Raw genomic sequence first — 10,716 nt, 5'->3', positions numbered from 1 at the left:
CTAGATGCAGTGTCCTTAAATCCATAAGAGGACACCTAAATTGCATCCTTACATCTTCTAATAGGTGTCCTCTATTCTATACTAGGACACACAAACTGTGTCCTAAAAGCTCTGAAAATGGAGTCCTTAAAACCATAAGAGGACACAAAAAATACACTCATATGTGTCCTTAAAACTAAAACAGGACACTTAAAAGAGTCATAGAGGACGTTCAAAACGTGTCCTTAAAACTTGTAAAAAACCCAAAAAAAAAATTAATTAATAATAAAAGGAAGCTTTCTCTAATTGTACACCCCTCAAAATACACCACCAAATGCAATATTAACTGAATCAAAATACACCATATGCAAACAAATTTATAAAGTATAACAAATTACAGTTCAACAATTCTAGTCAAGTAAATCAATGTCCTGCACCTTGTAGGTTTATAGTTACTTAATCTGCTTCCCAATATCTTCAATCATAACCTGATAAATATAGCACAAACCAATATCAAGTACATATTAACACTCCTGAAATTCAACAATTAGATTGAGCCAAGACTAGAATCCAACCACAGGGCTTATCAACAGGTCTTCCAACCAACAATATATAATTCAAATTAGTCTGTATTACAACGTCTAATTTCATATACAATTGCAACAGAAGTATGAAAAATAAAAATCAATTACTCAGTACTTGCAAACTACACAAACAAACTCATCAGCAACCAAAAATTAAAAGCTAATATCAAAGCATATCAAATAGACCTGCATAAGTGTAGAGAGATGACATAGAATTTATTATTCATAATATAAATGGAACATCAAATCATCTTTAGATCAAGATGAAAAGCATATCCACTTGCATTGGAAAGTGTCACTTGTAAACCTGTCAATCTATACGACTACACCTCTATGGTATACCAAAAAAAGGAAAAGAAAAAAAAAAACAGAGAGACGTTGTGGGTACCTGTAAAATAGCAGGCAATGCTTCATCGTACAGTACTGTGTAAAAGGTAGAAATGTAGGTAATGCTTCATCGTACAGTACTGTGCAGACATGCAAAACTGGGACTGATTGCCAATATTCACTACCTGATACAATTGCCAAAAGGCCAAGTATTTCAATATTCAAATGAAGTCATTCTTTAAGACAGGTATATTATGCATCATGGTATCAAGTTAATGTTGCATGCCTGATCTGCTACAATACCAAAGAAAAGAAAGACAAAAACTGGAAATAACTTACCTTGAGAAGCCTTTGATACACCATCAATAGCAGCCCACATATCTCCACTGCAACATAACTACAACCAATGAGAAATGTATGTTAATACATGATGGCAACTCTCCATGAAACAATAAGTATTCATACTTTACCATTAAGATGGCAAGTCCTGACCTTTTACAACCAATGAGGAATGTGCATTACAACACTAAATTTTGAAATGACTCATTAAAGGAAAATTAAGATTTCAAGTTGCAAAGAAACAAGTAGATGAACACATTAGACAATATTTGAAGACATCAGTTATAATATAAGGCTGTAACTGGTTAAAGATAGTATTTGCTCCAGATCCTAAAAGGCCATGAAGAAGGCCTTTTTTTAATCATTTTTCTGATATTAATGGAATATAAAGGACACACACACACGTAAGTATACACGATTGTAGCTTGTCTTCTCTTTGTGAAATTGCGCAGAAGGTAAACTTTAGTTTTGTTTCAAAAGGTAAACATGTCAAGGCTCACCTTGAATCATCTTTCTAATTAAGCTCAGGCATAATCACCTCCTCCTCATCAAAAACTTCTTGAAGATCGATAACCTTCACAATACTGTAAATGCAACAATACCCATTTAAATTCCACCTCTTAAATCATAGATCATTATCCTGAGATTCATCTGTTAAAAAATCCACTAACCAAAAAAAAAAAAAAAACAGAGAAAAGAAAAAATTATACCCAACATCACTCACCAGGCCATGTAAAGGATGTATGACATGTAGTCTACCTCTCAAACGAGGATATATCATCTGTACCAAGGATAGATATAGAACACATGTTAAAATGTTTCTCCTACTTTCAAAATTACATTCAAAGGTTTTTAATTTCTTGGGCAGCCCATTTCAGAAACTGCTTATTTGATAAAAATAATTACCTCTCAAACATCACTTTCAGAATATTGCTCTAGTCGTTGCTTCAAACATTGTTGGGTCCTGTGGAATGACAAGAGAATAAAAAAAACAATTAGACTAGCTATTACAGTTCATCTACTTGAGATTCCTAGTGAATATAAATTGATAATGAAAAAAGTTACCATGCCTTGATTAACTAACAATCTCAAGTATCAAGCTACTCATTATTAGGTTCCAATCTGTTGCACAATCAAGTCTTCATTCAAAATTCCTTCAATATCCAAATCTATATGAAATACAACCTAGAAAATGATACAGTTTGAAGATTATACCTGATAAACAGATGAGAGAAGAGGGTGCCTCTGCTCATCTTGGCAACCAAACCAGCACCTAAATAAATGAAAGCGAGAAAAATAGAAATACCAAAATCAACAGCTACATATGATAAAACGAAACACCTTCCTCAAAGTAAAATTTCAAACAAACTTGAATATACATCCAACCAATTAATTTATATATATCTAATAATGAAGAAGTTGAAGAGAAACAGAACAGCAGAATCTGAGAAACCCTTGGATAATCTTACCTGAACAGGATGAGTAGATAATCTCCCAGTTTCGATTTCGATTTGGGGTTGAGAAACAGAATCAGAAATCCCAAATTACATAGAAAATCAAAAGCCCTAAATTGATATTTTCAATATTCCTACCTAATTCCATATTGCAAATGAGAAAATGAAAACATAAATAAATATCCAGATCTGAAAATATTGTCCCCGCAAAATCTCATCTTCGATGGGTGAACGAGAACGAGCTTTCAAAATCCCCAATTTCATAAAACTCGAAAGCCCAGAATTAAAGATCCTTAATTTCATAAAACTCAAAAGCCCTAAATTGATATTGGAGAGAAAAAATTACTTGATTCAAGTCTGTAGCTTTAGCGGCATAGGTCGGGAATCAGGATCCATGATGTTGGTCTAAGAGAGCCATAGGCAGACTGAGAGACTTCTAGATCTGTTCAATTACTGAATAGAAGAATAAAATTAAGGATAAAATTACTGAAACGCACACAATTAAGGATTCTGAATGAACCCTCCAGCATACCATCTGATTCAGATCTAGATAGAGAACAAAGCCACCGCCAGTCAATGCTCTTAGATCGATCCTCGTTAGAGGCAATGGAGAGAGCTCGTACATCCTGGTGAAAGAACCCGACAAAAAATCATGAACCAGTACCCATAACTATTACCCAGAACCAAACAGATTTGACGAGAAGAAGAAAAAGCCATAGACAGATCGGGAAGGAGGGATAATTACCCATCCGTGGTGAGTAAATTTGGTTTGCTCAGAGCAAAAGAATCTGAGCTCGAATTTGTTTTCTTCGACGAGGAAGAGATGCAGACGAGAGAGAGAGAGAGAGAGAGAGAGAGAGAGAGAGAGAGAGAGAGAGAGAGAGAGGTCAACTAAAATGATAGAGGCCAATTTTATCGGCCAACCTAAAGTGCGAATTGGTGTGGGAAAAAAAAAGTGGGAAATTTAACTTTTGGCAAAAAAAATTCGGCGGGGCAGCGAAGTATGGAGAAGTTTGCTCCTGTTTTTTCTTGTCTAGTAGTAGTGCAAGAGTTGGTTTTTTCTTGTCTAGTAGTAGTGCAAAAAAAATTCGGCGGGGCAGCGAAGTATGGAGAAGTATGGAGAAGTTTGCTACTAGTAGTGCAAGAGTTGTCGGAAAACTTTTTCCTACAACATATTTGCGACCAATACCTTCGTCGGAATAAATATTTCCGACTAACGAATTTTGGCGGGAATCATAATTTGAGTATTTTCAATGACATATTTACTTTGTGGGATATTTCCGTCTATACAGATAACTTTTACCAACGAATATGGTTTATTCATAAAATGTTGTCGGAAATGGCTCACCGACAATCGGAATAAATATAGTAAATGCAATTACATTCAATTTTAAATATTAGAATTTTCTCACAAATTAAATTTTCTCACCAAATAGATACAAAGTGAAGATTTGAGTAATTTATTAAATTCAAACTGCATAGTCTTAATACATAGGAAAAATAGCATCATCCATAACAATAGAAATAGTACGAGAGCAATACCAAACTAAAAACAAATAAAAGTTTCTTCCAGGACCTTATAAGTAGTAGCTAGTAGTAGGGATCAAGGTGCATGTGTTTCAGAATCTCCATTAGTAGAAGCAGAAACACATAAATACATTATAGATTATACATGAGTAACACAATAACAAAACTTAACATACACCCAACAACACTTTGAAAAAAAAGGTGCAAGTATATACTGCTGCTGCTGCTGCCGCCAAAGCTAGAATAAGAGCTAGAATATGATTGAACGACATCATTTTGGGGTAACTAGTGAAAGACAAAAATTAATGTACCTCTCTTACACGTTAACTATTATTTCGAAATCATTATCATGTTATAAAGACATCAACAATAATGTCCTCTAACAGAGTTACAGTGCAGATCACATGACACAGCCAAACTTGATAGATAATCTAAAAAATTGCAAATCATGGGTTGAAAATTTGAATGATTAAGCCCAACTTAAGATTCCAAGAATCAAAATTTAAATCTGATTTCCACTAACATTTCAATTTCTCAGCAACGAAGTTCCAAACAAAGGTTAAGGTCTGGTAGTTGAAGGAAAACGAGATTTGGAGTTCATGAATCATATGTCAATTTCGTTTCATGAAGACCAACAAAGCAAAATTTGAGTTTTGTTTCTGTATCTTATTCTAGTCCTACATTTTTCTCAGAGCTCAAACATGTACCTGAGCAGATGAAGCCCCTGGGAAGCCTGAAGTTTTATCCTGTCAAAATAGCAAAACAAGAAACATAATAGAGTATAATAAGTATAAGACCTGAAAAGCTTCACCAAGTATATATATTATTACTATGAAGACATGCTTCTACGAGAAGATCGTCAATCACAAGTATAATATTAAACTGCTGGAAGAATATCTAGCTTATTGCTTCCCAAATTTATAAATAAGCCTTGTTTCTAATAGAATCTTATTGTCGAATCTTTATATTTCTGAAGTCAAGAAGCATGCTTGATCTATCAACATGTAGAGCTAATTTAACTTCTATGGAAGTGTACTTACATAGGCATTTGCAAGCATAATCAGCTATAATGAGCCATGCTCATGCTACCGCCAGTGGTACCAACTACCGCCAATGGTGTGACCTACAGAAACACCACTAAGCAGGCTACCGCCTAAGCCCCGGATCACCCCAGATCTCTGCTGACGCGACGCCACGCGCCGCTCCAAGACAGCATTAGAAGCTCCAGAAACTGGAGACTGATGCATATCAGTCCCACATCGAAAACATGGAGAAGATCAATCCTCTCATCATCTATAAAAGGTTACACATTCACTACTTGCCCACTGTTATTATGTCAACATAAATACATTGGCTAATTTAGGCATCGGAGAAGAGAAGACCGCCCAACGTGGTCTCCCTCTGACTCCCTTTGTATTTTACTTGACAGGTAGCAGAGGTATCAAGAATATCAGAAGTAGCGGTCCACCCTTCAGACCAGTGTTAATCAGAAGTTTAGCTACTGCTGAACTTCAGACATCAACATTGGCGCCGTCTGTGGGAACCTTTGAACAAAAGGTCATTCCACAACTACCATGACTAACTATAGCGGGGGAAACGCTGAGGAGCAGGCGGAACAATCTACCAACCCCGCGGCTAACATTAACCCAGCGGTTAATGTTAACCGTGCACTATTCAACACCCTGGCCAACCCCAGTGCGGAACCCTAGGGGTCATCCCAGGTCCCGCTAACCCAAACTGCAGCGGAAACCCGACCAGGCGGCAGCCTCCCACCGGTCTAAGACCTCGCCGCCATGTATGAGTTGGCATTGGCGGACCTCCACAAGGCAAACAGAGAGTGCGAACAAGAGAGCAGAGAGAAGGCTGAGGCCCAAAAGCAAGTGGCCACGCTAATGTCCAAATTCGACTAATTAAAGAGGGCGCTGGAGGCAAATGCCAACCCAGCACAGAGGGAGCAATCGTGGAGCACCAGGCGTAGTCCACCCAACCCAGGCGGACTGGTACCAGTATCAGTTGTACATATGCAAGTACCGCCGAACTCGCCAGAGTTATTGGGAATGGGTCCGCCTCCTCCGCCCCGCCTTATGATAGAGCAAGAGGCGGAGTCACAGCCGCACGCCAGCCGCTCCGCAACCAGGGCGAGAACTGAGGGCCACCAGCCAGCCCCTAGGCGGGAACTGGCGCAGCAGAACCTCCAGGCAGGATCTACTAGAGATGCAACCGCTCTAATTTTGGAAAGGATGCAACAATTGGAGCAAAGGCTAATCCCGGCAGAGGCAGGCGCCCCAGCGCCGACTCCAAATCCGTTCTTCGCATCCAGACCAGGGCCATTCACCTCCAGGATTTTGCAGGCTGTCCGACCAGCATACGTAAAGACTCCAAAAATGCCACATTACAGCGGCGTATCAGATCCCTTCATCCACATGGACACATTCAAAAAGGTCACCAACAACAAGGGATTCGATGACGCTATAGTCTGCCACTTGTTTAACGAGACGCTGGACAGTGAGGCAATGAGCTGGTTCTTTGAGTGCCCGCCAGGATCCATCGATTTGTTCCAGGCATTATCAAACGCTTTCCTTTCTCGGTTCATCCTGTTGGCCGCCGGACATCACAACACAACTCAGCTGTTCAACGTCATACAGGGAACAGAGGAACCGCTAAAGTCTTTTGTCACCAGATGGCGGGCGACAGTATCTCAATGCCGGGATCTGGATAAGTCAATGGCATTGGCAGCTTTCAAGAAGGGACTGTTAAAGGGTCCATTTCTATACCACCTCAACTACAATCATCCAAATGCCGCATATGACCACGTCATGAGCGAAGCTGTCATTCACGCACAGGCGGAGTTCATCACATATGGGGAGACCCCGCCGCCACCACCAATACCAGCAAAGCCCAATCAACCCTCCACCAGCCACCAAGAGACCGCTAACAAAACCCCTGCTACGCCGTCAACAGATAAGAAGAGGGAATGGCAACAGGGCAATTGTCACAGTAAGCGGGAGAAGGACCAAAACTATTACAAGGGTAACCGCTCGTCCCAGAGGGATAACCGTGACAAACGGACGGAGTCCTCCCAGCGGTAGGCAGTGTTCATGGTCCTCACCGCCTCGCTAAACTCCCAAAATCAGGTTGGGAGTCCATCACCTTCTCGGAAGAAGAGGAACGCGGAGTGCACTTACCCCACGACGATCCATTATTAATCGACGCCATACTCGATAAATGGTCAGTGGGAAGGGTCCTTATTGATACTGGGTCCGCCGTCAATGTCATATTCAATAATTGCTACAACAAACTCCAGCGGAACAGAAAATTAGTTCAGGACCATGAGCCGCTCCTCAGTTTCTCCGGCGACATAACACAGCCACTCGGTTCTGACTATATGTGGCTAGTTATCGGCACTAGTCCACGCACAGCGGAGGTACACACCGAATTCATCGTGGTCGATTGTTTCAGTTCATACAACGCCATCATTGGGCGGCCGACACTCAACAAACTCAAATGCATCATAGCCAGATACATGCTTCTCATGAAGTTCCCCACACCCAACGGGACATGATGTGTCAAGGGAAGCCAGCAGTTGGCACACGAATGCTATTCAACGACTATGGTACGGTCAGCACGCCGCTATGAGATCTTGACAGTGGGCGGCCTTGCACCAGCGCCAAACATTTTTGAAGACCCCAAGGACAAGGAGAAAAAGTATGTAAAAAAGGAGCCTGTCAACCCAGAAACTTCCCTGGCGGTTGTCAGCATCTCCGACGAACATCCTGAGCGGACAGTCCTCACAGGCGCTCAACTAGAACCAGAGATAGTGGCAGAATTCACTCAGTTTCTACGTGACAACGCCATCGTCTTTGCATGGTCCTATGTTGACATGTCAGGCATCTCCCCTGACATCATCACACACAAGTTGAGCATCAAACCATCGTTCTATCTAGTCAAACAGCGGCGAAGGGCCTTTGACAAGGAAAGATATCGTGCAATTGGGGAAGAGGTCACCAAGCTCCAGAACATTGGGTTCATCTGCCAAGTCAACTACCCACAATGGATTTCCAACTTGGTCATGGTCAAAAAGCCCAGCGGAAGGTGGCGGATGTGCATAGACTTCAAGAACCTAAACAAGGCATGTCCCAAGGATAGTTTCCTGCTACCTCGCATAGACCAACTGGTCGATGCAACCACTGGACACGAGCTGCTCAGCATGATGGATGCTTTCTCCGGCTACAACCAGATCAAAATGCACCCCGGCGACCAAGAATGAACCACCTTCACAACTGACAAGGGCCTATATTGTTACAATGTCATGCCCTTCAGTTTGAAGAACGTCGGGGCAACATATCAGCTGTTAATGAATGCCATGTTCACTGAGCATCTCGGAAAAATTATCGAGGTATACGTGGACGACATGCTTGTCAAAAGCATTAAGGCCAGCGGACACGTTGCAAACCTTCGCATCATATTCACCATCCTATTGACATATGGCATGCGACTCAACCTAGAAAAGTGCTTCTTTGGCATCACTGCCAGCAAATTCCTGGGCTATATCGTCAGTGAGCGAGGTATAGAGGCAAATCCTGACCAGGTACAGGCCATCCTCAACATGAAGACTCCGGAATAGAAGGTGGACGTTCAAAGCCTCCAAGGCAAGCTAACCGCTCTCTCCCGGTTCATCTCCAGACTCACTGATAGGTGCCTCCCATTCTTCAAAGTATTGAAAACAACCCACAAAAAAGTAATCGACTGGAACCCAGAATGTGAGGCGGCATTCCAGAGCTTGAAGGACTACTTGGCGGCAGTCCCTCTGCTTTCCATTCCAGTGCACGGAGAGACAGTGTACCTATACCTAGCGGTATCTCAGTCAGCGGTAAGCTGCGCCATTGTCCGGCTAGAGGTCCAGGAGGAGCTCCCCATGTTCTACGCCTGCAGATGTTGGAGACATCATGAGTACGAAAATATGTGCAAATTTGTGTGATGTTACCTACTCCCAAGATTAGGAGGTCAAGTTTTAGTAAAGGGGAAAAGTAAGAGTATCGTACCCAAGGGATTGAGTAACTCTATCCTAAGCTAGATTACCGCGAAAATAAAACCTAGAAAACACATGCGAGTCTATCTTTTTACAAATTAATAGTCTCGGCCCTTTGGAAACCAAAACTATCAATAATGATATTTACAACGGTCAAGTAGTAAATCGGCTTTGTTGATTTTAATTATTAAGAAGTAAATTAAGTTGCACTAAAATAAAGTAAGCAAATAAAAATAGAGACTTTGATGTAAGAGAGAAATAGAGACTTAGGCATCACACCTAACCTTACTCACGCACACAATATAACCCCAAATTAATGTAACAACATGCTTTAATAAATTTCCCCTTAGTGCTTTGGTGAAGCTACCAAGAAACCAACTAGTCATGCAATTTAACAATCTCTTTTGAAGCAAAGCGAAATTACACAACCTTTATACCATTCAAATCTTCCCGATCCTAAATGACCTATGGTGCTGCAAGCCTAAATTCTTCCGGAACCTAAACTCACAATATCATGCTTTAATTTCAAGGTAAGAAATTCAAGCAACTTAGTTCTTCCCGTAGGAATAAGCTAAGCCACCACCTATTTAGTTACACATGCTCACGGAATCAAGAGTTTATCAAGTTCATGTTTCCGATTCATTAGTTTCCTACAGTATGCTTCTAGGTGATAAATCTATATACACACTTAGGATACATGAAAGTATAGTAGCCAAAAGATTCAAAACATGCATAAACATCAAAGAACATAAAGATTACATTGTTTTGTGCACAAGTTAGCCCTAGCCCCAAATTCAACTACTCACAACTCATATTTATACAACTACAAGCCATAAACATCATAAATAACAAATAAAAGAGAGCAAAGAATGGAGAAAATCACAAGATGTCTCCCTTGCCTCCTAGATGCTATATAAGAAGAGAAATGCTTCAAAGTATAGGGATTTCGGTTTCTAGAACCCAAATCACTATACAAATCCACAAAATCTCAAGAACAAAGTAAGAACAAGGCTTGAATGTGTGAGAAACAAGAGAAGTGATTGATCAAAGTGTGTAGAAACTTCGGTTTTGGTGAAACCCAAGTGGCTATACACCTTTCTCTTACACAAAACTCAAAGAGCTATGTACAAGGTATGAAAAACTAACCTAAAACTAAAGAAATGAGAGAGTTTTATGCTCCAAAATGAGGGAGCCAAGGGGGAGCTCGGTTTTAGGGAGAGAAAGAATGAGCTATTTGAAGGCCAAGGTAATCCAAATCAAGGGTGGAGATCAAAAGGAATGAAGGGCTAGACGTGATTGACAAATTTGTAAGCACAAAATGTGGATCTAGTTTTTGACTCCACATAGAAATGACCTAGAAAACCTAGAGATATTTTGGTGAAGGAGAAAAAGTAAGGGTAGATGGGTTAATGTGTAGGGGAACGAGGTAATAAATGGGAGACAAAGGTGTAAGGTTTAAGAATTGGACCACTTGTCA

The 10,716-nt window shown here is 40.5% G+C and overlaps 2 long non-coding RNA genes across 2 annotated transcripts; both read right to left on the bottom strand.

The window, feature by feature from the left end:
- Positions 1-292: 292 nt before the first annotated feature.
- LOC121049435 lies at positions 293-1,400 on the bottom strand. Its single transcript, XR_005800227.1, has 3 exons — positions 1,230-1,400; positions 952-1,075; positions 293-467 (listed from the first exon to the last, which is right to left on the bottom strand). It is a non-coding gene; the product is annotated as an uncharacterized LOC121049435 (long non-coding RNA).
- Positions 1,401-1,589: 189 nt separating this feature from the next.
- LOC112168043 lies at positions 1,590-3,443 on the bottom strand. Its single transcript, XR_002924044.2, has 6 exons — positions 3,429-3,443; positions 3,216-3,309; positions 3,030-3,136; positions 2,445-2,502; positions 1,810-2,193; positions 1,590-1,729 (listed from the first exon to the last, which is right to left on the bottom strand). It is a non-coding gene; the product is annotated as an uncharacterized LOC112168043 (long non-coding RNA).
- Between the last annotated feature and the right edge of the window lie 7,273 nt (positions 3,444-10,716).

This window comes from Rosa chinensis, chromosome 5 (genome assembly GCF_002994745.2).
Source record: "Rosa chinensis cultivar Old Blush chromosome 5, RchiOBHm-V2, whole genome shotgun sequence".
Taxonomy (NCBI): Eukaryota; Viridiplantae; Streptophyta; class Magnoliopsida; order Rosales; family Rosaceae; genus Rosa; species Rosa chinensis.
The sequence above is the reverse complement of the archived record's forward strand: the minus strand, read 5'-3'. Positions and strand labels throughout refer to the sequence as shown.